Here is a 27982-nt window from a genome sequence, read left to right on the forward strand (position 1 = left end):
TGTGGAGGAAAAGTAGAAACTTGGATGAAGTGATCCAGGCGTCATTGCCCTGGGTTTGTTGAGATTTGCTTTAGTGGTTTCAGGGGAACCAGGAGGGCTCTGAGTGGAACATGGGGATTTCAGTAAAATATAGATCTAGGCTGTATATTTAAGCTTTCTTCATTTGGAGATGACTGCTTGCCTGACAGCTCAAGAGAATTCCGAGAGCTTCTTGGACTTAAGGGCTTCCCTGATAGCTCAGTTGGTAAAGAATCCGGCTGCAATGCAGGAGACCCCGGTCCTATTCCTGGGTTGGGAAGATCTGCTGAAGAAGGGATAGGCTACCCACTCCAGTATCCTTGGGCTTCCCTTATGGCTCAGCTGGTAAATAATCCATCTGCAATGTGGGAGACCTGGGTTCGATCCCTGGGTTGGGAAGATCCCCTGGAGAAGGGAAAGGCTATCCACTCTAGTATTATGGCCTGGAGAATTCCATGGACTGTATCATCCTTGGTGTTGCAAGGAGTTGAATATGACTGAGTGGCTTTCACTTTCACTTTTCACTTTCCTGCACTTAAGTGGTTTGTGTGGCTGGCAAGCAGAAGACTGGGTAGCCCATGTGTGGAGGGCTGGGGGGAGGCTCTCATTCACCAGTATAGTTATTTATTAGCTCTAGTAGCTCTCTATCCAGAGGGGTGGTTGTTTCACTGAATATTAGGGGCTGTGCAGAGGCATATAGCTGGTTCCTAGAGCTGTGGGTAGGGCCCACCTGGGTCAGCAGTCCAAACCACAAGACATCTGTTAAAAAATTGAGTTTTCCAACTTGCAGTCATTCCTGATGGCTGATAGAGGGCTGCCAGACTTCCTTTAATGGTTTCATGGGACTCATTTGACATGAGCACTTTGACTTTTAGAATTCAAATGGATGTTCTTGATCTGCTTGATTTGTAAATGAGTGTATTCTTAACCATTTGCCTGGCAGTTTTGTGTTTTAGAACAGTCTTCATCAATCATGAATCACAGAAGAGAAACTGTTTCTCTACTGTAGTTGAATTATCAGCAGTTGTAGATGGATGCTCGGAGAAGGCAATGGCACCCCACTCCAGTACTCTTGCCTAGAAAATCCCATGGGCGAAGGAGCCTGGTGGGCTGCAGTCCATGGGGTTGTGAAGAGTCAGACATGACTGAGTGACTTCACTTTCACTTTTCACTTTTCCACATTGGAGAAGGAAACGGCAACCCACTCCAGTGTTCTTGCCTGGAGAATCCCAGGGTCGGGGGAGCCTGGTAGGCTGCCGTCTCTGGGGTCGCAAAGAGTCGGACACGACTGAAGCGACTTAGCAGCAGCAGCAGCAGGTGGATGCTACAACTGGTAGCTTGGGAGGAAGTCAGCCTGGTGACTGGTGCACATGCCCAGGTCTCTGGCAGGAGTAGGGAGTCATTCTCTGCAGGAATGCTGTGGAAGGGGCAGGGTGGGGCCAGGTCCACAAGGCATCATCGGGCTGTTAGTAAAGGGAAATTGAATGATCGGGTGAGGTGATACCTCATTGGAGTTTTGATGCGCATTTCTCTAATAACGAGGAATGCTGAGCGTATTTTCATGTGTTTATTGACCATCTGTATGTCTTCTTTGGAGAAATGGCTGTTTAGGTATCCTGCCCATTTTTTTTTTTAATTGGGATGTTTGTTTTTCTGATATTGAGCTATATGAGCTGCTTATATTTATTGGAGATTATCCTCCAATTAAAAAAACGAGAGAAGCTGACTAGAGATTGGTCAGCCACTGTGCCTCTTGGGGAGACTCGCAGGGTGTATAGGCCTGAGCTCTGCACTGGCCCCTGAAGCGCTATCTGCACGCCCACTTCCGGTCTCGAAGCTTCTGTTGGATGTAATTAGAATATGTTCTCTTCTTTGCCAACACACACTATGAAGGAAGTTGAAGTCTTCCTATTGAAGGCAACAGAAAGCATAAGAAATACTATCAGTCAACTGATGAGACTGTACTGAGTATCTTTGAAGTTCTCTTTGGTATTTTCCCCACACTGAAATTGTACCTTAGATGAAATTGTGTCGGTTATGCCAAATTAAGAAGTGAATACACCCACATGTTTGGCACACATGGGGCTTTTATTTCACAATCTGTTTAATCTTCTTGTGTTTTCCAAGGGAGGCTTGTTGTTGGAGTGTGTATATATCTTTGACTTTCAGTCAGGTTATAAAAAAAATCTAGGTCTAGAGTTTGAAAGTACAGAAATAAAAATACTTGAAAAAAACCAGGATAACAAACTTACAAGGCAAGAAAGTGTTGGTTTCAATTTTAATTTTAATTTAACCATTTTAATTTTCTTGCAGAGTTTATAGAGTTCCAAATATCTAGCTCAAAGTATTCATCACATTATGTATATGACTATAGGAATCCACACCATTCTATTTCACATAAAGCTGAAAATTAAATTTCAAGTAAAAGTTTATATTTTATTATTTGGTGACACCTCACTCACCATAGCACATAATCCATAATTTAATAAATTATAGTGCATTAATTATACAAATTAATAAAGATAAGTTATCTTTATCTGCTTTTTCCCTACATGTGGGTCACACTTGTCTATTTCTTTTTATGTCTTATCATTTTTTTGTTGAAACCTTGAAATTTTAGGTACTATATAGTAGCAAAATTGGATTCTGAATTTCCCCCTCAGGGTTTTTGTTTGTTTAGTAACTTTCTTATGAATTCTATCTCATTTGTGGTATGTGGCTATATTTTCTCACTTAAAAAAACATATATGAGTATAACAATAAATTAACATGTTACTGTATTATTTCTAAGCTTGGTTTCCCAGGTCTTGTTTTTGTGTCTGCATGATTTAGTGGCCAGCAAGTGATTCTTCAGAGACTGTGTTTATACACTTTTAGCCAGACAGGTTTCTACCTCATGCTGATGGATCCGTGTGCTGTTTTCAGGATGCTCTGGCTTTTGTTCTTCATAAGCCTCCCTCTGGTCCCACCCCCACCCCACCACGTCCACCAACTCCAGGTCAGCCAGAGATAGGCGGAACGTTATAAGGTACCTCCGTGAGTGCTCACTTCTTGCATTTCCCTATTAAATTTCTGGCTAGTCCGCTAGGCTGATGTTTGCACCAAATAGAACCGCCGCCTCGAAGACTGTTGTAATGCCTGGCCTTCCTTGTGTGGTCACCACTGAGACTGTCGCCTGTCATCCACTGACCACCAGGGTTTCACCTTTAGCTCCAAACTAAACCATCCCGTTCTGGCAGTGAAGCTGCTGGCCATCCAGTCTGTTCCGCCTGTTAGAACTAACTATGCTAACTGATCTGAGAGGGTGAGGGAGCTTGATGGGATCAGCCCTGGGAAAATACACTGTAGATTCCAACTGTTCTCCAAAAACACTGGTTTTTGAAGCATCAGTCCCTGTTGTTTGCTTTCGGTTGCTGTCCAGGGTGCTGAAAGAGCTGTTACTAGCGTTCTGTATTTTAGTTGCTTTCAGGGAGAGGCTTTGGTGACCTCCTCTCATGCCAGAGGTCTACCTTACCTCAATTATTTTTGTATCCTGAGAAACTATTTTCTTATTTGTTGCACAAAGAGTTATCGATGTATAATAATTGACCTCTGATATTTAAAATGTGATTTTCCTTGAAGGTCAATTTCAGGCAAACTCCTTAGGAGGAGAATTTGCCTTCAGAGGAAAAATAGTAGTGGGGCCTCTTTTAAAAAACCTTGACTCAACCAATTCACTGCATCAATCCATAATTTAATTAAATATTATGTAAACCAATGAACATTGAGTATGAAAAGAGAGCTATTTCTATGAAAACAAAATTGCATGCTTTGAAAAGACTCAATAAATGTGAGTTGATAAAAAATTGCTATTGAATTGGGTGTGGGTGAGACAACTATAAATGACTGCAGAAATACAAAACAATTTGGAAGGATTGTGTGTTCAGATTACCTCATAATTGTCCTTAAAATTTTACTTTGCTTGAAAGTAATGGAAACTGGAAATTGTAGATGTGAATTATGAATGTGGCTTTTGAAGAAATTGATGGAGAACTTTTATCAGTGTTCTAATATTCAAAGAAAACATCTTGGCTCCACATTAAAAGTTAGCAGGAAAAAAGCATGTTTATATTTTAAGTTACAATGAGCTATTTAGGGTGTTTGTATCACTTCTTAAAAAGCAATTCCCTGCTTTAGCTAAGTTTTTTTAAAAAAAATATTTATTTATTTGGCTGTGCTGGGTCTTAGTTGCAGCATCAGGATATTTGATCTTTGTTGTGGCCTAAGGGATCTTTCACTGTGACTTGTGAACTTTGGTTGTGGCATGTGAGATCTAGTTCCCTGACCAAGGATCGAACCTGGGCCCCCTGCATTGAGAGTGTGGAGTCTTAACCACTGGACCATCAGGGAAGTCCCTAGCTAAGTTTTTGATTGACTGAATTATTACCATTACCAATCAGAAAGGTAATTTCTCTATGCTTCTATTACTCAGTTAAGACCTTAACTGAGGGCTTAGTAAAGCTCGCCGCCAACTGCCTGCCTCAGATCCTCCCCGAGACCCTGCTGTTGACCTTTTGAGTTAGATCAAGGTTCACCACTTTGTCTCCCACTCCACAATGGAGGGAGATAAGTAGACTAGGCTGGGGATCCTGAGGAGTCTAGAGTCACTGTGTCAAGCCAGGGAAACTTTATAGAGGGGAGCAAAGAACTTCACGATCTTTCAGCTGTTTGGAAACTCTTGGTGCTTCCCTGTTGACTGAAACTGCTCCTGGTCCCATCCTGGGAGGACCCAGGAGTGAGCAGCTTGATACCTTAGGGACAAATATTATCATTCCCTTGACTCTCAAAGGTCAGATGTGAGCATTCTAATGACTGAATTCTGATGCATATAATGGGGGACAGAAATACTCCTATCTGTCCACTGTTGTATGCAGCAGAATTTATGCATCCCATGTCCCATTTCCTTGTGCTAAATTGTTTCCATCATGTCTGACTCCTTGTGACCCTATGGACTGTAGCCTGCCTGGCTCCTCTGTCCATGGGATTCTCCAGGCAAGAATACTGGGGTGGGTTGCGATGCCTTCCTGACCGAGGGATTGAACCTGCATCTCTTACAGTCCCCTGCATTGGCAGGCTGGTTCTTTACCACGAGCACCACTCAGGAAGCTAATCTGAAAATGGATTCCCACTGAGAAGTTAGAGAAGATTGTCCTAACTTCTGACTTTTTGAATAGACCTTTTGAAGACAGAAAGGGATTACACAAATGTGGGGTTTTAGGCACTTATATTAGTTGATAGGGGAGAACATTTTAGTTGGCAAGACTTTCACTGCTACTCAAACAATATTACAGAGGAAGTTGCTCAGTCTTTCTAGACTCCCGACTAAGGCAGAGCTAACTGTCCTGGCCACCACAAAAAGAATGAGGCTCCAAGAAAGTGTGTAAGATTGCAATACTTTTGAAAATCTGCTTATTTTGATAATGGATTGAGAGATCACAGGAAACTTTTTTATGTTTTGTTGAAAGCATTGTGCTTGTTGAAATCTATACTTACACATCCATTAAAAAAAAAAGAGTGGCTGAGGGAGAATTTGAAAGTTCCTTGACTTATTGAAAGTCTTGTAGTTTAGCTGGAATAAGCTTGGTGCTTCTTATTAGCTCCTTGAGTCCAAATCTGGACCTTGATGCTCACACTTGCATCCACAGCAGGGAAACTGAAGAAGATTCGAATGAACAATGAATGACCTTGGGAGGACAATGGGATCCCTCTCTCTTCAGAGGCACTGGGTTCAGGAGAAAAATCTTAATAAGAATGCTGAGATCCTGAAGGGTGTATGGATAAGAGGGTCACAGATCAAGAGGCTTGAAGTTTTCTGTCGAGAATCAGAGCAGGGCCTTTCTGTTTTGTGGGGAGAGAGGAAAAGAGAAATGATTTGATTTACCTCCTGAGACCCCCCCCCCTTTCGCATCCTGCCTTATTCTGTATGTCTCCCCCCAACCCTTCCTTTCTAGCTTTTTGCAACATTACCCAATGAAGAGGGAGAGAAAAAGCCAGTAGAAGAGAGGGGGGCTGCATGAGCTCCTCCCTCCTTCCTGACATGAGAGCCCTCCCTTAAAGGAAACAATGCCATCCCCCTGTCCTGTCTGAAGGCTGCTTTCTCTCAAGCATCATCCTTTCATTTCATCACTTTGTTTGTGTTTCCCTTACAGCTTGCTATTGATAGAAGGTATTTTTATTCTTTCTTTCTCTCCAGCTCTGTCTCCCTCTTTCTCTCTCTAGCTTCTAGCTTTCGTCTGGTCCTGCTGAGAGAACATAATACCGTCTTATTTGTGACTCTGCAGTCATTTCCATGGCAACCGATCCGTGGCCCAGGTATGAGACTGTGCCTTCGCAGTGGGATGGTGCAAGAGAACGTCCTTTGTTAAAGCTGAGAGGCAGCAGGTTTCTTCCTGCAGCCCCAGCCTGGGGAAGAACTTCTGCAGGAGTCAGAGGAGGGATGCAGCAATTCCAAGCAGGGTTCCCCACTTTATCACATTTCCCCAAGCATTCGTGAAGTACCTGTAGACCAGTACACATACAAGTGCACGTGTACACACACACACGCACACACAAACACATCTTCTATTTCTGGACTTTTAGCCACATAGCATTTTTCCCTTTGAAGGGACTCAGCTTCTATACTGTGGCCAGGAACAAAAGCTTGTGTTTGAAATGAGGGCTTCAGCTTCCTGTGTATAGAATGGGGATGGGGGTGGGGGCTTGACAGCAAGGACAAGGATGGATAAAAGGTCATGAGGGTGGTGATGTGGGAATGAGGAAGACATTTCAGAGCTCCTAATTCAATGATGACTAAGAGAGAGAGGAGGGGAAAGAAGGTTTCAGCTGGGGAGTTCTTAACACAGATGCTCAGACAGTACTCATTACTGTGCAGTGGGATTTATACACAATAAAATGATATGAAATGGCAAGACAGCCTCATCTTTCTCCTCACTCATCTCTCCTTTCTTTTTTCTATCCCTTTCCTGTGGATCTCTGCTTTTTGTTCTGTTCCATTTGAGTTTGGGCCAAGGGAATACCATTTTTTGGTTACCTAGTTGCTTAGTCATGCCTGACACTTTACAGCCTCATGGACTGTATAGCCTGCCAGGCTCCTCTGTCCATGGAATTTTCCAGGCAAGAATACTGGAGTGGGGTGCCATTTCCTCCTCCAGGGGACCCTTGCAACCCTGGGGTTGAACCTGGGTCTCTTGCATCTCCTGCATTGGCAGGTGGGCTCTTTACCACTAGTGCCACCTGGGAAGCCCTCACCGTTTGGGGAAGATGCTAGAATAATCCTAGTCAAAGTCCTAAGGCCCCTCTTTGTGTTTCTGCCCTCCCTTCAACAGAGCTCTTGAACTCAGATGAAGAGAAGGCGAGGGAAGGGGTCTCTTGCCCGTTGCTCCTGAGAAAAGTCTGCTCGTGGAAAACAAATGGGACAGGCTGGCGTCCAGAGCCAAGAGGGTAGCCCAGGCTTGCACCGCAACCTGGAGGAGTTTATCTTTATTAAGCAGATGTATAGAGGCCCGGCTCGTTCCCAAACATCTCCACGGTCATCCGCTCCCCATTTCTTTTATTGATCTGCCTGTCTAAATGAATACTTCTAAACTCGGTGGGAGTTTTCCAATTAGATAAAAGGCAATCCATGTCGCCTGCTGCCTCCACGCTGCACTAACAGCCCCAAACCAAGAGAGCATATTCAAGGCTTCTTGGCAGAACAACCTGCTTTAATCAAGGCGGCCCCCTCCTGGGCACCCTCGTCTGCAGGACATTTCTCTTCCCATGCAGAGGCTTTTCTTTATTGGAGGTGGAGGAAAATGGGCTCCTTCTCCAGGAGTAGGGTTTCCAGGTGAGCTGTGTAGTTACTGGAGAAGAGGCGGCGCTCGCTCCCTGGGCTGGCGCTGTCGAAAAGGCCGTCTGGCAATTATTTTTAGGTCAAGCAGTGACTCAAGGGTTTCGTGATCTCTGAGACTCCTGCTGGGAGCTCTGGCCTTGGACCTGCCCAGCATCCTGCCTGTCCCCAGATAGGTCTTGGGGAGCCCAATGTTCTTTGGGCTCTTCCGCATGACAGGAGGGTTGAAGAGAGGATGGGGAATGGGATGGTGCTCCAGAGGTGGGCCCTTCCATCCCAGGATGTGTGTCACTTGTCCATGGGTGAATACAGGTGGCCCAGAGTCTGGACCTCCGCAGGGGCCTCCCGTGGCCTCCTGTAGCTGGCCCAACCCTTCCACCTGAGTTCAAGGTCCTTTTGGCAAGGCAACCTCATTTCTCTTGCCTCTTCATCCTTTTCATTCTGGCCTGGTTCATCTTCCACATGGCCAGGTGACCATATTTTCTGGGTTTTGGTCATCCTTTTCTTCTGACTCAAAAAGCTGTTCTCACCTGAGAATGGGTATCCTTTCTCAGCCAGCATCTTTCTCCTTCATCCAGACTCCTCTCACACTGGTAGTATTGCTTGCTTGCTGTTTTATCACTAATTAGAGTGACTGTGTGTCCTGGGCTGGGTGGTTTCTATGCAATTAACCAAGTCAAACCCTCACAGTGTGACCCTGAAAGAGGTGCTATTACTACCCTCATTTTACCCATAAGGAAACTGAGGCTCAGCACCTTGCTCAAGGCGTGGAAACATCTGGATCCACACCCGTGTGATATCAAAACTCTCAGGTTTTTACATACACAGTCAAGGACGAATAATAATCACAACGGTGATGAAAGTAAGGTATTTGTTTTAGAAGCCACGTGGCGCGGTCCTGTTTGCATGACAAGTAGATGTGACTTAACGACTAAACAACAGCAGCAATGGTCTAGTCACAGTGATCTTTGACCCTGGGATAGACTCATTTCCCAGATAGAATGACTCGGGCCCCAGTCTCTTCTGTCTCTAAAGCATCTGTGCTGTTGCGGGAGCCCAGGAAGCTTTCCTAGAGCTACTGAGGATGCAGGTCTCTGTGTTAGGGCCTGGGGACCCTATTTGGTGGGGAGCAGAGAAGGTCTAGTTGGGCTGTGATTGGCAGAGGATTTGTACCTCTGTTATGCCTTCTCAAGGGAAAACCTTGTACCCTTAGACTTTCTTAAAGCTTTGTCTCTCTCAAAGAACTGGGACCAAATACTGCCCTCAAAAGTGGTCATCTCTGGACTTCCATGATAGCTCGGTGGTTAAGAATCTGGCTGCCAGTGCATAGGACATGGGTTTGATCCCTGGTCCATGAAGATCCCACATGCTGCGGGGCAACTAAGCCTGTGTGCCACAATTATTGAGCCTCTGCCCTAGAGACTGGGAACCACAACTGCTGAAGCCTGAGGGTCTAGAGCCTGTGCTCTGCAACAAGAAAAGCCACTGCAGGGAGAAGCCTGTGCCCTGCAGCAAAGAGTAGCCCTCACTAACTGCAACTAGAGAAAGCCTGAGCATATTAATGAAGACCCAGTGCAGCCAAAAATAAATAAATAAATAAATTTATTTCAAAAAAAGCGATCATCTCTGCCAAACTTAAACCAGTGTTTCAGGAAAACAGCCCAGACCACTGAATTCAGTTCTCCACACCCCCCACCCCCAACTCTAGATAAATCCCTTCTCCTATTTATATTTCTCCCAAAGACAGGAGATGTCTTTGTTCACTCTATTTTTTCAAGAATCGTTCACACGTGAGTCCACAAAACTGCCCTTTGCCATTTTTCCTAGGAGGGCAGATAGGTTTTGTGAAAATAAGACATTTGGAATGATGCTCCAATAAAAATTAGTTATAAAGAAGATTTTTGGTGTCCCGGGCAAGTAGGTCTGACCTATCGAGTCTGGTGTGATGATTGAGTGCCTTAAAATTTTTTTATTTCTTTATTTTTGGCCGTGCTGGGTCTTCATTGCTGTGCAGGCTTTCTCTGGTTGCAGTGAGTGGGGGCTTCTCTGTAGTTGTGGTTAATGGGCTTCTCACGGCAGTGGCTTCTATTGCTGCAGAGCGTGGCTCTAGGCACACCGGTTCAGTTAGTTGCGGCCTGTGGACTTAGCTGTCCCTTGGCATGTGGAATCTTTCCGAACCAGGGATCAAATCTGTGTCCCCTGCATTGGCAGGTGGATTCTCAACCACTGGACCACCAGGAAAGTCCAAGGTGCCTTCTTTACACTTTCACCGCAAGAAGATGATCTTGGCTGGCTCAGTGGGACCTTGAAGGTAGGGGAGGGGCCCAGCTCTTCTGTAGCTCCCACGGTCTGGAGCTGGGCTGGTCTTGTAGATGTCCAGTAGCCACCATCCGCGTCTGTGCATCGTGAACTCAGGACCAAGCTGATGGCTAAGGAAAGGGGTGTGGCAGGGGCCACTGACAGTGAGATGATGGCTTTGCCTGGAGCCACCCCCCCTCCCCACACCTGCATTCCTGCTCCCTGCTCTGCGTTTGCATAATCTGAGCCACTCGTGCTGTCTGGATCCCTAGAGGAGTCTCCGTTAGCTCTCTCCTCCCATCTCCCCCTTCTCCCCCTCGCAGCGCAAGCTCAGAGAACAGGCACAGCTTGGCCCCCACTCACCTGTGTGGCTTGCGTGGACAACGCTAGGTCCTTCTCTGACCCATGATAACCACACTGTCAGCAGGAGGGAGATGGGATGCCGAGGAGTAGACGTCTTGTGAATACTGAGTTTCTGGGTCCTGACTTCTCAGCGGTGGCATCTCCTCTCCCATCAGGCCTTGTCACAGCATCATTTCAGCTGCGCCTGGGGAGGCAGAGCCAGAGAGTGATGGAGCCACATTGTTCAGAAGCCTGAGGCAGCTGCTGCTGTGAATCTCCATGTAACCACTGTGGAAGGCTCTGGAAAGAGGCACTTGACCTTCCCTTACTTGAGAAGAGAGAAGAGCCAGGGACGAGTGTTGGAGTTAGAGCCCATTCTGGCTGGAGGGGTTCACCTTTGGTCTCTGGCAGAAAAGGAAGTGTTTGAAAATTCAATAAAGCTGCCTTTCATTATCCAACCCCAGCAGGACTTTATGATAATTTTTAGAACTTCTTCATTCAAAACTCTGGGTGCTTTGAAGGTTAATAACTTGTGTTTATCGAAACCTCCCTTCAAGGAACTTAGAGAGCTTTGTAGACATTATCTAATTCAGCAGCACTGCAGGACCGGGAAACGGGGAACAGGGAGAGGATGAATAGACAAGATTATTCCACTTTAGGAGAACTGATAATATTAATAGTTCCCACAGGGAGTTTAAGTGAGTTTTTGAAAATCACCAAATAAGTTGTGAGCCTTCCAGGAGAGGACCTCCTCACACTCCAGCCTGAGGTCAGCCTCTGGCTGGACCACTGTGAGCTGACAGTGCTGACCTCTCGTCTCAGTTTCCTCACCTGTAAAATGGGACAGTAAGCCATACCTCTTGGTGCCGTGTGGCACTGAGTGCCGCAGGGGAGTGACGGCACCAGCACAGTGACTGGTGCATCACCAGTGCCCCTAAATATCACCTCCCCTCTCATTCTTTTTTGTCACATGGCTTGTGCCATCTTAAGGTCAGTCCCCTGACTAAGGATCGAGCCCATGACCCCAGCAGTGAAATCTCAGGGTCCTAACCACTGGACTGCCAGGGAAGTCCCCTCTCCCATCTTCTGAAGGAGCTAAAGAATATCTCCCTGGTGGGCTGGAGGGTCCACTGTGTGTCTCATCTGAGCAAGAGGAAGGGGAGAGGGAGGCAGGGGGCTGTCTGGGGATGAGGGACAGGTGGTGTCTCTCTTCTCTGAAGCTCTGACATCTGAAAGGTACAGCCTAGATTTATGAGCAGACTGACACTCTGTTCCCAAAATCTGGAACAAGAGGAATGCATATCCTTGAGTGAATGTGAAATGGAGATTTGAAGCAATTTTATAGTTAATTAGGGGTAAAAAAAAAAGTGCCTCTAGTGAAATTGTCTTTTGGGGGTTGAGTCATTTGTGGAGGTTTACACGCATCAGCAAGTGACACCAAATTTCCCTCTGGCTCTTGCTGGAGAGGAAGCTTCTATGAGAGGGCATGTGGCCTGTGTCTGCTTTCGACTCCAAGATGGCAGGACATTTCCACCTGCAGAGCAGGACATGGCCTGAGAGATTTCTCTCCCCAGGCCCCAACCCACCTGCACTTGTCTTTAGAAGCAATGTCCTTTTTAGGTCTTAAAATTGTATGGAGAAGAGAAACAGAAGGATTCGTACAACCGGGAGATCCTTAGGAGCTTCCCGGGTGTCCGGTGACGGTATTCATGGAGGGCAGGGCGTGTGCTGCCCCACATTCGCTACTGCACATTCTGAGCAGGAACAGGGAAGAAAGAAAAGGGTTCATCTCTTGCTTCCTCTGTCTGTCTCCTACCAGCTTCAGGTCCTGTCCAACCACGGGGATCCATGGGATGACTGTGAGAGGCCAGAGGCTTCTGACTTGCAGTCAGAGGTCTAGGTCCCTCTGGTTCCCCTTCCTGAGTCTCTTTCTTTTTGGCAGCGCTAGCCTTGGAAGGCTTTGTTAGATATCTTGTCATCAGTGGTGTTACTTGAATTCATCTTCTCTTGTCCTGCATCTCAGAGCAAGTGAATTTTGGACTTACACAATTTGCATATGTCAACCAGTGAAAAGAGAAAGGCAGACACTGCCAAGGAAAAGGAGATGGTGGACCACCACCAGATGAAGAAATGGCGACTAGGAAGTGGCTCTCATGGTGCTTAATCTTGGGGCCAACTCGCCTAAAAAGAGCGCAGAATATTTTCCCTCAATTCCAGTGGGATCCACTATCAGCGGCAAGACCATGTCCCTGATGTGTGTGCACATGTGCTCAGCTGCTAAGTCGTGTCTGAGTCTTTGGGACCCCATGGACTGTAGCCCTCCAGGCTCCTGTCCTTGGGATTTTCCAGGCAAGAATACTGGAGTGGGTAGCCGCTCCCTTCTCCAGGGAATCTTCCCAACACAGGGATTGAACCTGCGTCTCCTGCCTTGGCAGATGAATTCTTTACTGCTAAGCCACTGGGAAGCCCACATGTTACTGACACCACATTCTAAACCTGGTGTAGACACAGAAGAGGGTGAGCCCGACTTTTTTTACAGATAACTGGACCCTTCCTCTTCTCTGCAGATGAGAATTAATGCTCAAAGCGTAAAAGAGGAAGCAAAACGTGTCTGCATTCTCCAGCCTCATCTTGGAGCCACACGGATTGCTCTGTCACCCCTCCAGACACATTTCTTTCCTGGGTATCACCAGGAGAGAGATGAGAGCTGCCTTCCTGGGTTCTGAGCTGAGGCCTTGGAGCCAGGCTGAAGGCTGTCCTGGGACACTCACCTCTGAATGTCTCAGTTCCAGGGGTTTTAAATCTCAGCCATAGATGTTTCAGAAGTGCGCTTTTATTTTCAGCACTGGATGTACATCACTGGATGTCAGTGATTTAATGACAAGCCCTGTGACCTGGTATTGCTGTTGCTGTCAAACGAATAGTTCTCCATTTGCAGGTGGGCTTTGTTTTTCGCTATTTTCTGAGGCTTTCACCAGGGAATGTTTCATGGACTGGCTTAACGCACAGGTTCTCAGGACCCACCAAGCAAGTAGGTGGGAGACCCAGGTTTGTTGTTATTTAGTCTCTCAGCTGCATCCCACTCTTTGTGACCCCATGGACTGCAGCACACCAGGCTTCCCCGTCCATCACCAACTCCCGGAGCTTGCTCAAACTCGGGTGCATCAAGTCGGTGATGCCATCCAACCATCTCATCCTCTGCCGTCCCCTTCTCCTCCTGGCTTCAATCTTTCCCAGGTCTTTTCCAGTGAGTCAGTTCTTTGCATCAGGTGGCCAAAGTATTGGGGCTTCATCTTCAGCATCAGTCCTCCCAATGAATGTTCAGGTTACCATCCAACAGAGATGCCCTCCCCAGCTAGGGGTTGAGAGGAGGCTGAGTGAAAAGCAGGACCTGACTCCTCATCTAATGGGCAGTAGGTTAGACTAAACATACAGCGAGTTGCAGTACCTGTGAAAAGGGGGGAGAAAACCCCAGGAAGTTCAAGGCCAGTTCTGAGAATGCGCTGGCAATGCTGCTGGCCCATGAGCACGGCCAAGGTTAGTTGCCTGGTCTCAGGTCCACTGTCTGACTGGTCAGGGAGAATCACCCCATATCTGTTTGCAAGGTGCTTTCCTAGACCCTGGACTCTGTGTGAGGACCTGTGTGTCCTCTGGGTGAGTCCCTGGCTTGGAGGCCACTGACTTGTCCTGAGGGAGAGAGATTTACAAGGCAAGACACCTGTGAGGACTCCTCTCTTCCCACAAGTTCTTTTTTATTAGTTTAGAAAAATATTTATTTATTTGGCTGCCCCAGGTTTTAGTTGCAGCATATGGGATCTAGTTCCCTGACCAGGGATGGAACCCAGACCCCCTGAATTGGGAGCTTAGCACCTGGACCACCAGGGAGGTCCCCTTCCCACTATTTCCTGATTGCTTTCAAAAGAATTGGATGTGGTTTCCCAAAGAGGTTACTATACCTTCACTTATTTATCGAACGCCTTTTGAAAGCCAGGTATGGGACAGAGTATTGGGAATGCAGTGATAAACAGGTGCTCAGTGTTATAAATAAAGAGGCAGAGGCATCTATATTTGCTTCCCACCCGAGAAGGGCAGTTGCTAGGATGGAAGCTGGTACATACAAAGGGAATAGTTTTATGCAGACTCTCCGTGTGTGTGTCTGTGTGCTTTCCAGGGAAGGTTTCCACTGAGAGGTAATGAGTCTCAAAGGGTAAGAGGGGGTTAAAGGAAGAGAGGACCTGGACACAACCTAAATGTGCACCGACAGATGAATGGATGGAGAAGATGTGGTTCAGATATACAACGGAATACTACTCAGCCATAGAAAAGAATGAAATTGGATCATTTGTAGAGAGGTGGCTGGACCTCTAGACTGTCATACCGAGTGAAGTAAGTCAGAAAGAGAAAAACAAATACCATGTATTAATGTATGTATGTGGAATCTAAAAAGGTGGTACAGATGAACCTATCTGCACAGCAGCAATAGAGACACAGAAGTAGGGGATGAATGTGTGGACCCTGGGGTGGGGGGTAAATTGAGAGGGAGTACTGACATCTACACACTACCAAGAGTGGAATAGCTAGCTAGTGTGAAGCTGCTGTGTATAGCACAGGGAGCTCATCTCGGTGCTTTGTGACACCCTAGAGGAGTGGGATGGGGGTGGTGGGATGGAGTTCCAAGAGGGAGGGGATATATGTATACATATGGCTGATTCACGTTGTTGTACAGCAGAAACTAAGACAGTATTGTAAAAGCATTTATACTCTGATTTTTGAAAAAAAGGAGGATGGGAAGCTAGAGGTAGGGATGGTACTGTATTTGTTGTTGTTGTTCAGTCACTAAGTTGTGCCCGACTCTTTGCCACCCTGTGGACTGCAGCATGCCAGGCTTCCCTGTCCTTCACTATCTCCCTGAGTTTGCTTAAACTCATGCCCATTGAGTCAACTCCTCGCATCAGGTGGTCAGAATATTGGAGCTTCAGCTTCAGCATCAGTCCTTCCAATGAATGTTCAGGTTGATTTCCTTTAGGATTGGCTGACTTGACCTCCTTGCTGTCCAAGGGACTCTCAAGGGTCTTCTCCAGCACCACAGGTTGAAAGCACCATTCTTCGGTGCTCAGCCTTTTTTATGGGCCAACTCTCTCATCTGTACATGACTACTGGAAAAACCATAGCTTTGGCTATATAGACCTTTGTTGGCAAAGCGACGTCTCTGCTTTTTGATATGCTGTCTAGGTTTGTCATAGCATTTCTTCCAAGGAGCAAGTGTCTTTTAATTTCGTGACTGCAGTCACCATCCTCAGTGATTTTGGAGCCCAAGAAAATAAAGTCTGTCACTGTTTCTATTGTTTCCCCATCTATTTTACAAAGAGTCAAAGCAAATAGAATAAAGACACAGGCCTATTATCCAAGTGAGCAAAGCCTTGAGCCTTGGGAGGTATCCTGGACCTTTCCAAGAAAGAAGCAGCAGGACCCTGTTCCCACAAATGACAGGGTATGGAGAAGCTTTGCTTGGCTTGCTCCAAGGAACCAGTTGAGTCCATGGTAGAGATGCCAAGCTCAGCAAATAAAAATACAGGATGCCCAGTTAAATTTGAATTTCAGATGAACAGCAAATAATTTTTTTAGAATAAGCATGTCCTAGGCAGTATTCGAGATTTGCTTACCCTAGAAAATGACTCATTGTTTATCTAAAATTCAAATTTAACTGGATACCCTGAGTTTTATCTGGCAACCTGGTCTTCAGGCATCTCAGAATTGAAGATATGGAGGAGGCCCTGAGGGTTTGGATGTCCGAGGGACAGCCACCTTGGCAAGAAGGTGGCCAGAGGTTTTCTGGGTTGTCATTCCCAATCCTGAAGACAGATTTGCAATTTTTATCATTATAGCACAAATGAAAGCATGTCATGTTACATAATTTATAGAGCTAATTTATTCATACATTCACTTTTAATTCAGTCACAAATATTTAATAGGCTCTAGGCTCTGTGCCAGGCACAGTATACACGGTGTGAGCAAAACACAGACTTGGGCCGGTCTTTGAGGCGTTTTCACATACTTTTGACAAATCTATCACATTTCAAGCAGTTGCCATATTTTCCCTGCCGCAACCAAGGAAGACACTTCCTCTCCTGATCTCCCCCCAACCTCCGCCCCCCCTCACCTCCCCCGCCCCAGTCCCTGTGTGGACCCCACGCTCTTTCCCACCCTCCTGTTCGAGCTGCAGTCCTGTTTTGAGTGAGTTAGATGTGGTTGGTGACCTCACTGCTGAGTTTGCTTTGGAGCCACCTGTAGGGTTTGTTCAACCCTGGCTCCTGGGGTCTTTCTCCAGTGTTTGATTCCATAGGTTTGGTGTGAGAACCAAGAATTTTTTTTCTAGCTTTTTTTTTTTTTGATGCAGATCATTTTTTTTTTAAAGTCTTTATTGAATTTGTTACAATATTGTTTCTGTTGTTTGTGTTTTGGTTTTTTGGGTCACCAGGCATGTGGGATCTTAGTTCCCTGACCAGGGATCAAACCTGCATCCCCTGCATTGGAAGGTGAAGTCTTAACCAGTGGACCTCCAGGAAAGTCCCTCTAACGTCTTTTTAGGTGAGGACACTGGGGAGGACCGTGGTCTTCTGTGATGGATTCCTGCAAGGACCTGGGAGAGGAATTAGCCCTGCTGCCCCAAGGCCATCTCCTCCGCCATCTCCCACACATCAGCTTATGCTGATCACTCTGGATTCCCAAGAGCTGAGGGAGAAACAGGCTAATCTGATATTTGGCAGGTCACAGGGGCCACTGTTTTGGGGATGAGGATTTCTGGCTAACTAGTTCCTGGTGACTGAGTGGTAAAGAACCCGCCTGTCAATGTAGGTGATGCAGGTTCGATTGCTGGGTCGGGAAGATCCCCTGGAGTAGGAAGGGGCAACCCACTCCAGTATTCTTGCCTGGGAAGTGCCATGGACAGAGGAACCTTGCAGGCCATAGTCCATGGGCTCACAAAGAGTCAGACACAACTTAGCAACTGAAACAACAATGATAAACATTACAAAGTAAGTTTTTCTGGGATAGAATTATTTCTAAAAATAGTATAAACAAATATTAAAATTATATATGTAATAAAAATTGAATTTAGAAAATCTAGAACAATCCTAAGAGAGAGTTAAACTAAGAAGATTTAAAAAATTATTCACAGTTCTATTAGTATGGAGGTGAAAGTGTCAGTTGCTCAGTTGTGTCCAACTCTTTGTGATCCTGTGGACTACAGCCCTGGAGTGGGTTCCATGCCCTTCTCCTGGGGATCTTCCCAACCCAGGGATTGACTCTGGGTCTTCTGCATTGCAGGCAGATTCTTTACCATCTGAGCCACCAGGGAAGCCCTTTCATTGGTATGCATGTTGTGTGCTAGGTCGCTTTAGTCGTGTCTGACTCTTTGCAACCCTATGAACTGTAGCCTGCCAGGCTCCTCTGTCCATGGGATTCTCCAGGGAAGAATATTGGAGTGGGTTACCATGCCCTCCTCCAGGGGATCTTCCTGACCCAGGGATCGAAGCTGCATCTCTTATGTGTCCTGCATTGGCAGGCAGGATCTTTACCACTAGCGCCACTTGGGAAGCCCCTCTCCATTGGTAAGTCCCTCTAAATATTTTATCTGTATTAAGACCATCCCCAACAAAAAGAAATGCAAAAAGGCAAAATGGTTGTCTGAGGAGGCCTTACAAATAGCTGAAAAAAGAAGAGAAGCTAAAGGCAAAGGAGAAAAGGAAATATACCCGTTTGAACTCAGGGTTCCAAAGAAGAGCAAGGAGAGATAAGAAAGCCTTCCTCAGTGATCAATTGAAAGAAATAGAGGAAAACAATAGAATGGGAAAGACTAGAGATCTCTTCAAGAAAAGAAGAGATACCAAGGGAACATTTCATGTAAAGATGGGCACAATAAAGGACAGAAACAGTATGGACCTAACAGAAGCAGAAGATACTAAGAAGAGGTGGCAAGAATACATAGAACTATACAAAAAAGATCTTCATGACCCAGATAACCATGATGGTGTGATCACACACCTAGAGCCAGACATCCTGGAATTAAAAATCAAGTAGGGCTTAGGAATCATCACAATGAACAAAGTTAGTGGAGGTGATGGAATTCCAGTTGAACTCTTTCAAATCCTAAAAGATGATGCTGTGAAAGTGCTGCACTCAATATACCAGCAAATTTGGAAAACTCAGCAGTGGCCACAGGACTAGAAAAGGTCAGTTTTCATTTCAATCCCTAAGAAAGGCAATGACAAAAATGTTCAAAGTATCACACAATTGTACTCATCTCACACGCTAGCAAAGTAATGCTCAAAATTCTCCAAGTCAGGCTTCAACAGTACATGAACCATGAACTTCCAGATTATCAAGCTGGATTTAGAAAAGGCAGAGAAACCAGAAATCAAATTCCCAACATCCATTGGATCATCGAAAAAGCAAGAGAGTTCCAGAAAAACATCTACATATGCTTTATTGACTATGCCAAAGCCTTTGACTGTGTGGATCACAATAAACTGTGGAAAATTCTGAAAGAGATGGGAATACCAGCCTACCTGACCTGCCTCCTGAGAAATCTGTGTTCAGGTCAAGAAGCAACAGTTAGAACTGAACATGGAACACCAGACTGGTTCCAAATTGGGAAAAGAGTACGTCAAAGCTGTATATTGTCACCCTTTTTATTTAACTTATATGCAGAGTACATCATGAGAAACACTGGACTGGATGAAGCACAAGCTGGAATCAAGATTGCTGGGAGAAATATCAATAACCTCAGATATGCAGATGACATCACCCTATGGCAGAAAGTGAAGAAGAACTAAAGAGCTTCTTGATGAAAGTGAAAGAGGAGAGTGAAAAAGTTGGCTTAAAGCTCAACATTCAGAAAACTAAGATCATGGCATCTGGTCCCATCACTTCATTGCAAATAGATGGGGAAAGAATGGCAACAGTGACAGACTTTAATTTTGGGGGGCTCCAAAATCACTGCAGATGGTGACTGCAGCCATGAAATTAAAAGATACTTACTCCTTGGAAGAAAAGCTATGACCAACCTAGATAGCATATTCAAAAGCAGAGACATTACTTTGCCAGCAAAGGTCCATCTAGTCAAAGCTATGGTTTTTCCAGTAGTCATGTATGGATGTGAGAGGTGGACTATAAGGAAAGCTGAGCACCAAAGAATTGATGCTTTTGAACTGTGGTGTTGGAGAAGACTCTCGAGAGTCCCTTGGACTGCAGGGAGCATCAACCAGTCCATCCCAAAGGGAATCAGTCCTGAATATTCATTGAAAGGACTGATGCTGAAGCTGAAACTCCGATACTTTGGCCACCTGATGCGAAGAACTGACTCATTTGAAAAGACCCTGATGCTGGGAAAGATTGAAGGTGGGAGAAGGGGACGACAGAGGATGAGATGGTTGGATGGCATCACCGACTCAAAGGACATGAGTTTGACCAAGCTCTGGGAGTTGGTGAAGGACAGGGAAGCCTGGAGTTTTGCAGTCCATGGGGTTGCAAAGAGTCAGACATGACTGAGTGACTGAAATGATGTATAAATATATTTATATATTTCATTCATTTATTCATTCATGCATTCACTTGATCAACATATACTGAGTCCCTTCTTGTGTCAGACACTGTTTTAGGAACTGGAGTTTTAGTAATGGAGGGGGCCTGGAAAGATCCCCTCCTTCTAGAAGCCTACATTCTATTGGAAGCAACAGACCATATGCAAGAATTTAAGTTAAATATTTTAGGTAGTGACAAATACTAAAGGATAAAAAAGTTAAATCAGGGAGTGTTTGGCACTTCCAGATGCAAACGATTACATAGAGAATAAATATTAAACAACAAGGTCCCACTGTACAGCTCAGGGAATGATATTCAATATCCCATAATAAACCATAATGGAAGAGAATGCTAGACAGAATATATACATTTGTATAAAATCACTTTGCTTTATGGCACAAACTAACAAAACATTATAAATCAACTATATTTCAATAAAATAAATTTTAAAAAAGTTAAATCAGGAAAGAGGAGTATGAAATGAGGGGGTGGGAGGGTTTGAGGTGATGAGGGAAATTGTCACTGAGAAGGTGATTTTTAAGCTGAGATGGGATGGAAGTAAAGGGGTAGCCATGATGACGTCTGGTTCCAGGCAGGGGACATTGCAAGTGCGGGGGCCCTGAGTGGGGACCAGGCCTCCCTGAGTGTCGAGGGCAGCATGGCTGTCATGGCAGCAGTAAGGGAGGGGCTTGAGGGTAAGACCCCAGGTTACTCAGGGCATTACGGTTTCTAAGGACCTTGGCTTCCCTCTGCATGAGATGGGGCCATTGGAACAGAGGAGGGATACTGTTCCTCCTCCTAAGCAGGACCCCTCGGGCAGCTTTGGGGGGACCAAGTTTAACTCAAGGAGACCACTTGGGAAGTCACTGCAGTATTCCAGGCAAGAATATTGTGGTTTTCTTACATCCTGTTTTGAAATAACTTCACAGGTCATTTAAGTATCAGTTGAATAATCCATCAACAGATTAATTTCAGGATGTTATATTTGAAAGAAAATTCATAGGTCATTGACTCAAACCATTTCATTTCCTAGATCCCCAAGCTGAGCTGTATCATTCATTCACTTATTCAACGATTGTTGAGTGCCTCCTATAGGTCATGTACTATTAACTGACAGGTATGACGGCACCTGGGGCATAGCAGTGAACGAAACAGAAACAATCTATGCTTTTTTAGAGCTCCCATTCTAGTTGAGGGATGCAAACAATAAACAAAAAAAAGAAAAAGAAAGGGGAAAAAAAGAAAACTATGGTTTGGATCAGGATGGTGGTTCTCAAAGACTGAGAAGTAGTCCAGTTCTGCCTTCTATTTTGAGGTAGATCCAAGAGGATTTGCTGATGGACTGGAGAGAGAGTGAGGGAGAGATCAAGGTCAAGCCCCTGGGTGAGTCGAATCAAGCATTCACAGAGAAGGGAAGATGCAGAAGGAGCAGGTTTGGGATCAGGTGCTGCTGCTAAGTCACTTCAGTCATATCCAACTCTGTGCAACCCCAGAGATAGCAGCCCACCAGGCTCCCCTGTCCCTGGGATTCTCCAGGCAAAAACACTGGAGTGTGTTGCCATTGCCTTCTCCAATGCATGAAAGTGAAAAATAAAAGTGAAGTCGCTCAGTCATGTCCAACTCCTAGCAACCCCATGGACTGCAGCCCACCAGGCTCCTCTGTCCATGGGATTTGCCAGGCAAGAGTACTGGAGTGGGGTGCCATTGCCTTCTCCAGGTGCTGGGTGTGGGGCAAATTCAGTTTCAGTTACCTGGAGATGTTGGGCGGGCCATAGGGTTTCTGAGTCTGCAGTTCTGGGGAGAGATGTGGCTAGAGATAGGAACCCGAGGTTGTCAGCATGCAGGTGGTATTCCAGGTCTGTTGGTGCCTCACCCTGACGCCCTTGACTGGGGATCCCAGAGCCCCAGAACCAAATCTTCAGCTGCTGTGAACTTCAGCTTCTAATGGCCCACAGGTGCCCCTGCTTTTAGAGAGTTGTCCTCTGCCGCTGGGGCCACCTTCCCTGGTAGACATGAGAACCCACTCATCCCTGCGCCACGGGAGAACAGTCTCCGGTGAATGATTGACCATCTGTGATGTAATTCCTGCTCCAGAAATTTCTGTGGGATAAGGCTAGCGCTTGTGTCAAGCTGAGACCACAGACATCCTTCCTGCCTTACCCTGACCTCTCTGTTCTCCTCACTGCCCGAGAGTTCCTTCCAAGAGTACCCTCTCAATAAACCCACACCACCCCGCATCTCCCTCCCAGGCTCCTCTGGGGCACCCATCTAATGAGAGAGTTCCTTTTAGATTCTGATGCACTGAGGTGAGTGTGCAACGTGCCTTTGCGCACCATCCTTCGGGAAATGTCTGGGCTTCTCAGGTTGTGTATTATTTGATTGCATGATGAGTCAGGTGGGATTTGAGATGCCACCAGCCTCCCGGCACCCTGTCGTTAACAATGCAGGGCTTGTCATGGGTACAGACGGGAAGGCGGGCTTGTCCTGGGGGGAGGCGAGTCATTATTTCCGCCTGGGTGCATTCTAATCATATTTCCCTCTGTCAAACCGAGCGGTACTTTCCATCTTCCTGCAGTCTCTGCTTTCCTTCTGCTCCGATCAGAAACAGATCAGTGTGATCAAGCCTGGCAGTAGATCATTTAGAGATTTTCATCTTTATTAGTGGCCGCGAGCTGGCAGCAGCTTTGGTGTGTGTGTGTGAATACACGTGTGCCGTTTGCTTTTAAATAGTAGATGGCACTGCCTCTCATTTTGAAATGTTGTCTGTTTTTGCGCTTTCATGTTCAGGATGTATTGAGGTCACAGAGAAGGACAAATCCACATAGAACACAGTTCATAACCGTGAATCTGCCCAGTATAGTGATTCAGGTGTCTGGCTAGTCTTTTATAGTTTTCCTTTATTAATTTATATTTTATTTATTTTTATTCAGCTTATTTAAGCTAAAAAGGGAAAAAAAAATCAGTCCACCCATTTCTTATTCCTTACCGCCTCTGGCAACCAATAATGTTCTCTGTACCTATGAATTTTCTTTTTTTCCATTTTTAAGATTCTATGTATGAGAGATCATACAGTATTTGTCTCTCTTGGTCTGACTTATTTCACTTAGCACAATGCCCTTGAGGTCCATCCGTGCTCTTGCAAGTGGCAAGGTTTTGTTCTTGTTTATGACTGAATAAGGTGGCTCAGATGGTATAAGGAATCTGCCTGCAGTGAGGGAAACCCAGCTTTGATCCCTGGTTTGGGAAGATCCCTGGAGAAGGGAATGTCTACCTACTCCAGTATTGTTGCCTGGAGAATCCCACGGGCAAAAGCGCCTGGTGGGCCACAGTTCATGGGGTCACAAAGAGTCGGACACGCCTGATCGACTAAAACAACACACAATTGTATGTATACACACACACACACACACACACACACACAAAGCAGTTTCTCTATCCATTCATCCATTGATGGAAACTCAGATTGTTTCTGTAACTTGGCTGTTGTAAATAGCGCTGCAAGGAGTATGGGGGTGCATTCGACTTAGTGCTTTAAGTTTCTTTGGAAAAATACCCAGCAGTGGAATTGCTGGATCACATGGTAGTCCTATTTTTAGTTTTCTGAGGAATCACCATGCTGTTTTCCATAGTGAGGTGATGTCTCTTTATGGTTTTGATTTGCTTTTCCCTGATGATTAATGATGTAGATCATCTTTTTATGTGCCTCTTTGCCATCTGTATATGTTCTTAGAAAAATGTCTGTTTAGATTTTCTTCTTGCTTAAAAATTGGTTTGCTTTTTTTTTTTTTGCTATGGAGTTGAGTTGTATGGGATCATTATATAGTTTGGATATTAACCCCTTATTAGATATATGATTTGCAAATATTTCCTTCTGTTGTGTAAGTTGCCTTTTCGTTTTGTTGACGGTTTCCTTTGCTGGGCAGAAGCTTTTGAGTTTAATGTAGTCCCTCTTGTTTATTGTTGCCCTTCTTGCTTTTGCTTTTGATGTCAGATTTAAAAAATTACCAGGTCCTTATTGCTTATGTTTTCTTCTAGGTTTTATGGTTTCCGGTCTTATGTCCAAGTTTTTAATTCATTTGTATTTAATTTTTGTGTGTTCTGTAAGATAGTGGTCCAGTTGCAGTCTTTTGAAGGTGGCTGTCCAGTTTTTCTCACACCATTTGTTAAAGAGACTTCTAAATTGAAGTGTTACAGACATACACTAAAGCAGATACACTATGTAGATACTAATTATAAAGCTGAACGTATTTTTACATATGTGAATGCCCAGGTACCCACTGCTTAGACCAAGATAGGAAGCACCTCCAACATCCTAGACTGTTTCTCTTGTACTTCTTCCCAGTCAATCCTTGCCCTTACCCTAAGTAGCCACTATTTTAATTTCTGTCACCAGAGATTCATTTTTCTGTTTTTGAACCTCAGAGGTTAAAGCATCTGCCTGCAATGCAGGAGACCTGGGTTCAATCCCTGGGTCGGGAAGATCCCCTGGAGAAGGAAATGGCAACCCACTCCAGTATTCTTGCCTGGAGAATCCCATGGAAGGAGGAGCCTGGTGGGCTACAGTCCTCGGGTCGCAAAGAGTCCGACACGACTGAGCGACTTCACTTTCACTTATACATAAAATCATGCAACCCATAGCCTTTTATACCTGGCTTCTCTGATGCATTATTTTGTTGGTAAAACTCATGCATCTATGGTATGTTGCAGTTGTTTGTTCTGTTAAAATTTCCATGTAGTATTTCATGGTATGAATGTACCATTCCACTGTGATTAGACTGGTTCCAGTTTTGGCCACCTTAACATTTCCGAAACTATCTTAGTGTCTATAAACTGATTTAATATCCCTCTCTCCTACAAGGAGCCTGCATAGTAGACTAGATGGGAATTTACAGTCTTATCTTTATCTTCATTTTATGGATGAGAAAACTTCACGGGGAATTTCAAGAACTCATCTAAGGGCACACAGCCCTGTAGGGACAGACCCAGGACCTAAATTAAGGTCTCTTGACTGCCGGTCCAGTGATCTTTTCCCAGATTCCTGCTAGCAATGCCCCTGAAACTCTTGGCATCCAGAGAGCTAAGTGAAGGGACCTCTTAGCTCCTGGGGATGATGATAACAACTGCCTTCCTGCTTGCTGAGATCCTGCTGAGGCCCCTCATTTAGCTGGATCCCCTTTCCTGTTTGAATGAGTGCCATTTTCCCAAAAGCCCTCCAGCCTAGAGAGATGCACTCGACACTCAGGTAGCAACAACAATTAAGTCTCTGTCAAAAGGAAGCTGCTGAAACCTCCGCTTGACAGTGTGTGGCAACCAAGCAGTGGTAAAGCTTACGGCTGTTAGGCTCAGGCAGAGAGCAAGAACACGCAGGGTGGGTGTCGCCTGTGAGAGCACCTGGACGTGGATGCCCTCAGGGCCGCGCTCTGGCTCCAGGGGGCTGGGCAACCGTGATAGGAAACAACCTCGCCCTCCACCTTCCTGCCGGCTCTCTGGAACTGGCGCCGGTGGGGGTGGGGGGTGTGCTAATATATAGGGAGAAAGAGGAAAAGAAGGGTCTCAGAGCAGACGGTGCTCTGAGCTCGTTTCTGATGATTTCTGAACTGAGTGCCCCAAGAAGGAGTCATTTTTATTCTGTCACGCTGCCCCATGTCTCACAGTCATTACTGAAGCCATGCAGGATTCCTGCAGGATTCCTGCAGGATTCAGGAGCGCCCTGAGATAGCGGGCTGCTGGCTGTTGTTGCTGCTTCTGCTTTTCCCTTTTCCTCATTGTTTCTCAATTCTTTCCCCATCTCTGGGGCTTTCCTGCTTATTTTTCCTTTCTCTTATTATTCTCTTAAAAAAGCAAGGCAGCGTCTCTAGGCTGGAGTAGTGAGGATTTACAGCATTTCTGGCACCAGCGAGGCCTCCCATCTTTACCGTCTTTGTGTCTCCGTGCTTGTTAGGTCTCCTCACTCCATTTCCTGACAGACAGATGGGAGCTCGGAGTTTAAGTCAGGGTGGGGGGGGTGGTGGTGAGTTCATCCTGGTTTTCCTGGGACATTTTGGTTTTGGCCCTTGCTGTCCTGCAGCAGGACATCCTTAAGGATCCTGGGAATCCTTCTGTTGTTGTTGTTCAGTCGCTCAGTTGTGTCCAACTCTTTGTGACCCCAGGGACTGTAGCACGCCAGGCCTCCCTGTCCCTCACTATCTCCTGGAGTTTTCCCAAGCTCGTGTCCATTGACTCCACGATGCTATCTAACCGTCTTATCCTCTTGCCCTCTTCTCCTTTTGCCTTCAATCTTTCCTGGCATCAGGGTCTTTTCCAATGAGTCGATTCTTCTCATCAGGTGGCCACAGTATTGGAGCTTCAGCATCAGTTCTTCCAATGAGTATTCGGGGTGGATTTCCTTTTGCTTGCAGATAAACAGGGACAGTTGGCTACCAGAAGGCTGAGTGAGTGCCTCAGCTCACAAGCCTGGGACTTTCAGGGCTGAAATTTGAATGGAAGCCTCTCTGTTTTCCATAGTGCTGTCTTCTCACCTTCCAACACTGACTTTCCCTAATGATCAGTTCAAAACAACGTAGAAGATGCTTTGAGGGACAAGCATGCTAGAGCTTAGCAGAGGCTGGAGGTGATGGGTACAGCCTTGAGGTTTGCTTCATTCTCAGGCAGTCTCAGATGTGTGCCCCCAACTCTCAGCCCGCCTGCATGATCACCCAGACTCAGGCTAGGGAGAGAAAAAAAGCCTATTTATTTAGATCTTGCTGATGAATAGCGAGTGATGGAAATGTGTCCAACCTCTGCTCTTACTGATTTCCTGATCTTGACTCAGTTTGGGAATTCCCAAGGTTTGATAAAGCTTGATGGCTAGTGACCCTACCTGAGTGGTTGTGAAGTGGTAGAGGGAGCCTTTTGAAATATGACCTGCATGTTGTTAGATTCCTAATTTTTAGCCACCTTTTTGTGGCTGTTATCTGGGTTCGATGGGCCTCCAGGCCTTTTTTTTTGGCACAAATTTGCTGTGCCCAGCAGAGCTCCACCCATGTCAGGGGCTCAGCCCTTGTCCAGTGAGTTCCAAACCCTCTGGTCACCAGGGAAAACCAGCTTCTACATGGTCCTCCAAAGGCCAGCACGTCTTAATGGAGAGCTTTCTTTCCTTTGAACCAGCTTGTTCATATTCCAGAATCAAGCAGAATTTTACCCACAGAGAACTTCCTTTCCTTTGAGCAAGCTTGTTCATATCCCTGAATCAAGCAGAATTTTACCCATGACTTAAAACTTTCTCTATTAGGTTTTACTGTACTGTTGGTACAAAGTCATGTGATTCATTTTCTGTTTTACGCCAAAGCCCGCTTCTCACCTGATACCTGTACATTAGTTGGTCCACTAGAGCTTTTCTGCAACAGGGAATCCACTACCACCCCCCGTGCCCCCACACATGAAGGCTGACATCTGCTTTTCTTTTCTGCCCCTGACCAAGCTTAGGTCATTCAAATAGAATTTAAGGGCACACCCTCTAGACACATTTAGGTATAGAGTGTAACATGGGATTCACAGACAAGCCAGCCAAGGGTTATGTCATCTTTGTTTTGAAATTACTGCTTGTGGAGGCGGCAGCATTGTCCACGGAGGGGAAAGTTGTGTGGGGAATGGGAAGAGGCAGGCAGGGCATCAGTGGATAGTCTTCTAGTGCCAGACACATACTGATGTCCTCATGTTCAATCTTGATAACAAAACCTGTGAAATTCTAGGCTTACATGAATGGGTAGGTGACTGTCCCATGTCCCACAGAGTTATGAAATGGCAGAGCCAATAATCTTAACCAAGTCTGACTCCAAAGCCCACTTTTCCTAAAATGCTATAGGAAGAGGAATGAGGGATTTAGAAAAAATTCAT

At 45.6% G+C, this 27982-nt stretch overlaps 1 long non-coding RNA gene and 1 other non-coding gene across 7 annotated transcripts in view; one reads left to right on the top strand and one right to left on the bottom strand.

The window, feature by feature from the left end:
- LOC129635544 (uncharacterized) overlaps nucleotides 1-27982 on the top strand; it is a 228412-nt gene that overhangs the window by 78861 nt on the left and 121569 nt on the right. For 2 of the 6 annotated variants that reach the window (XR_008706344.1, XR_008706350.1), the window contains one exon: nucleotides 10702-10980. The exons of 1 other annotated variant lie outside the window; for it this stretch is intronic. This is a non-coding gene — a long non-coding RNA (uncharacterized LOC129635544). Of the gene's footprint in view, nucleotides 1-7382; nucleotides 7538-10096; nucleotides 10197-10677; nucleotides 10981-27982 lie in introns of those variants that run through there. 3 more of the 6 variants (XR_008706347.1, XR_008706343.1, XR_008706353.1) reach the window with 3 other exon arrangements.
- Nucleotides 4335-4407, bottom strand: TRNAE-CUC (transfer RNA glutamic acid (anticodon CUC)). Its single transcript has one exon. It is a non-coding gene; the product is annotated as a tRNA-Glu (tRNA).

This window comes from Bubalus kerabau, chromosome 20 (assembly GCF_029407905.1).
Source record: "Bubalus kerabau isolate K-KA32 ecotype Philippines breed swamp buffalo chromosome 20, PCC_UOA_SB_1v2, whole genome shotgun sequence".
NCBI lineage: Eukaryota > Metazoa > Chordata > Mammalia > Artiodactyla > Bovidae > Bubalus > Bubalus kerabau.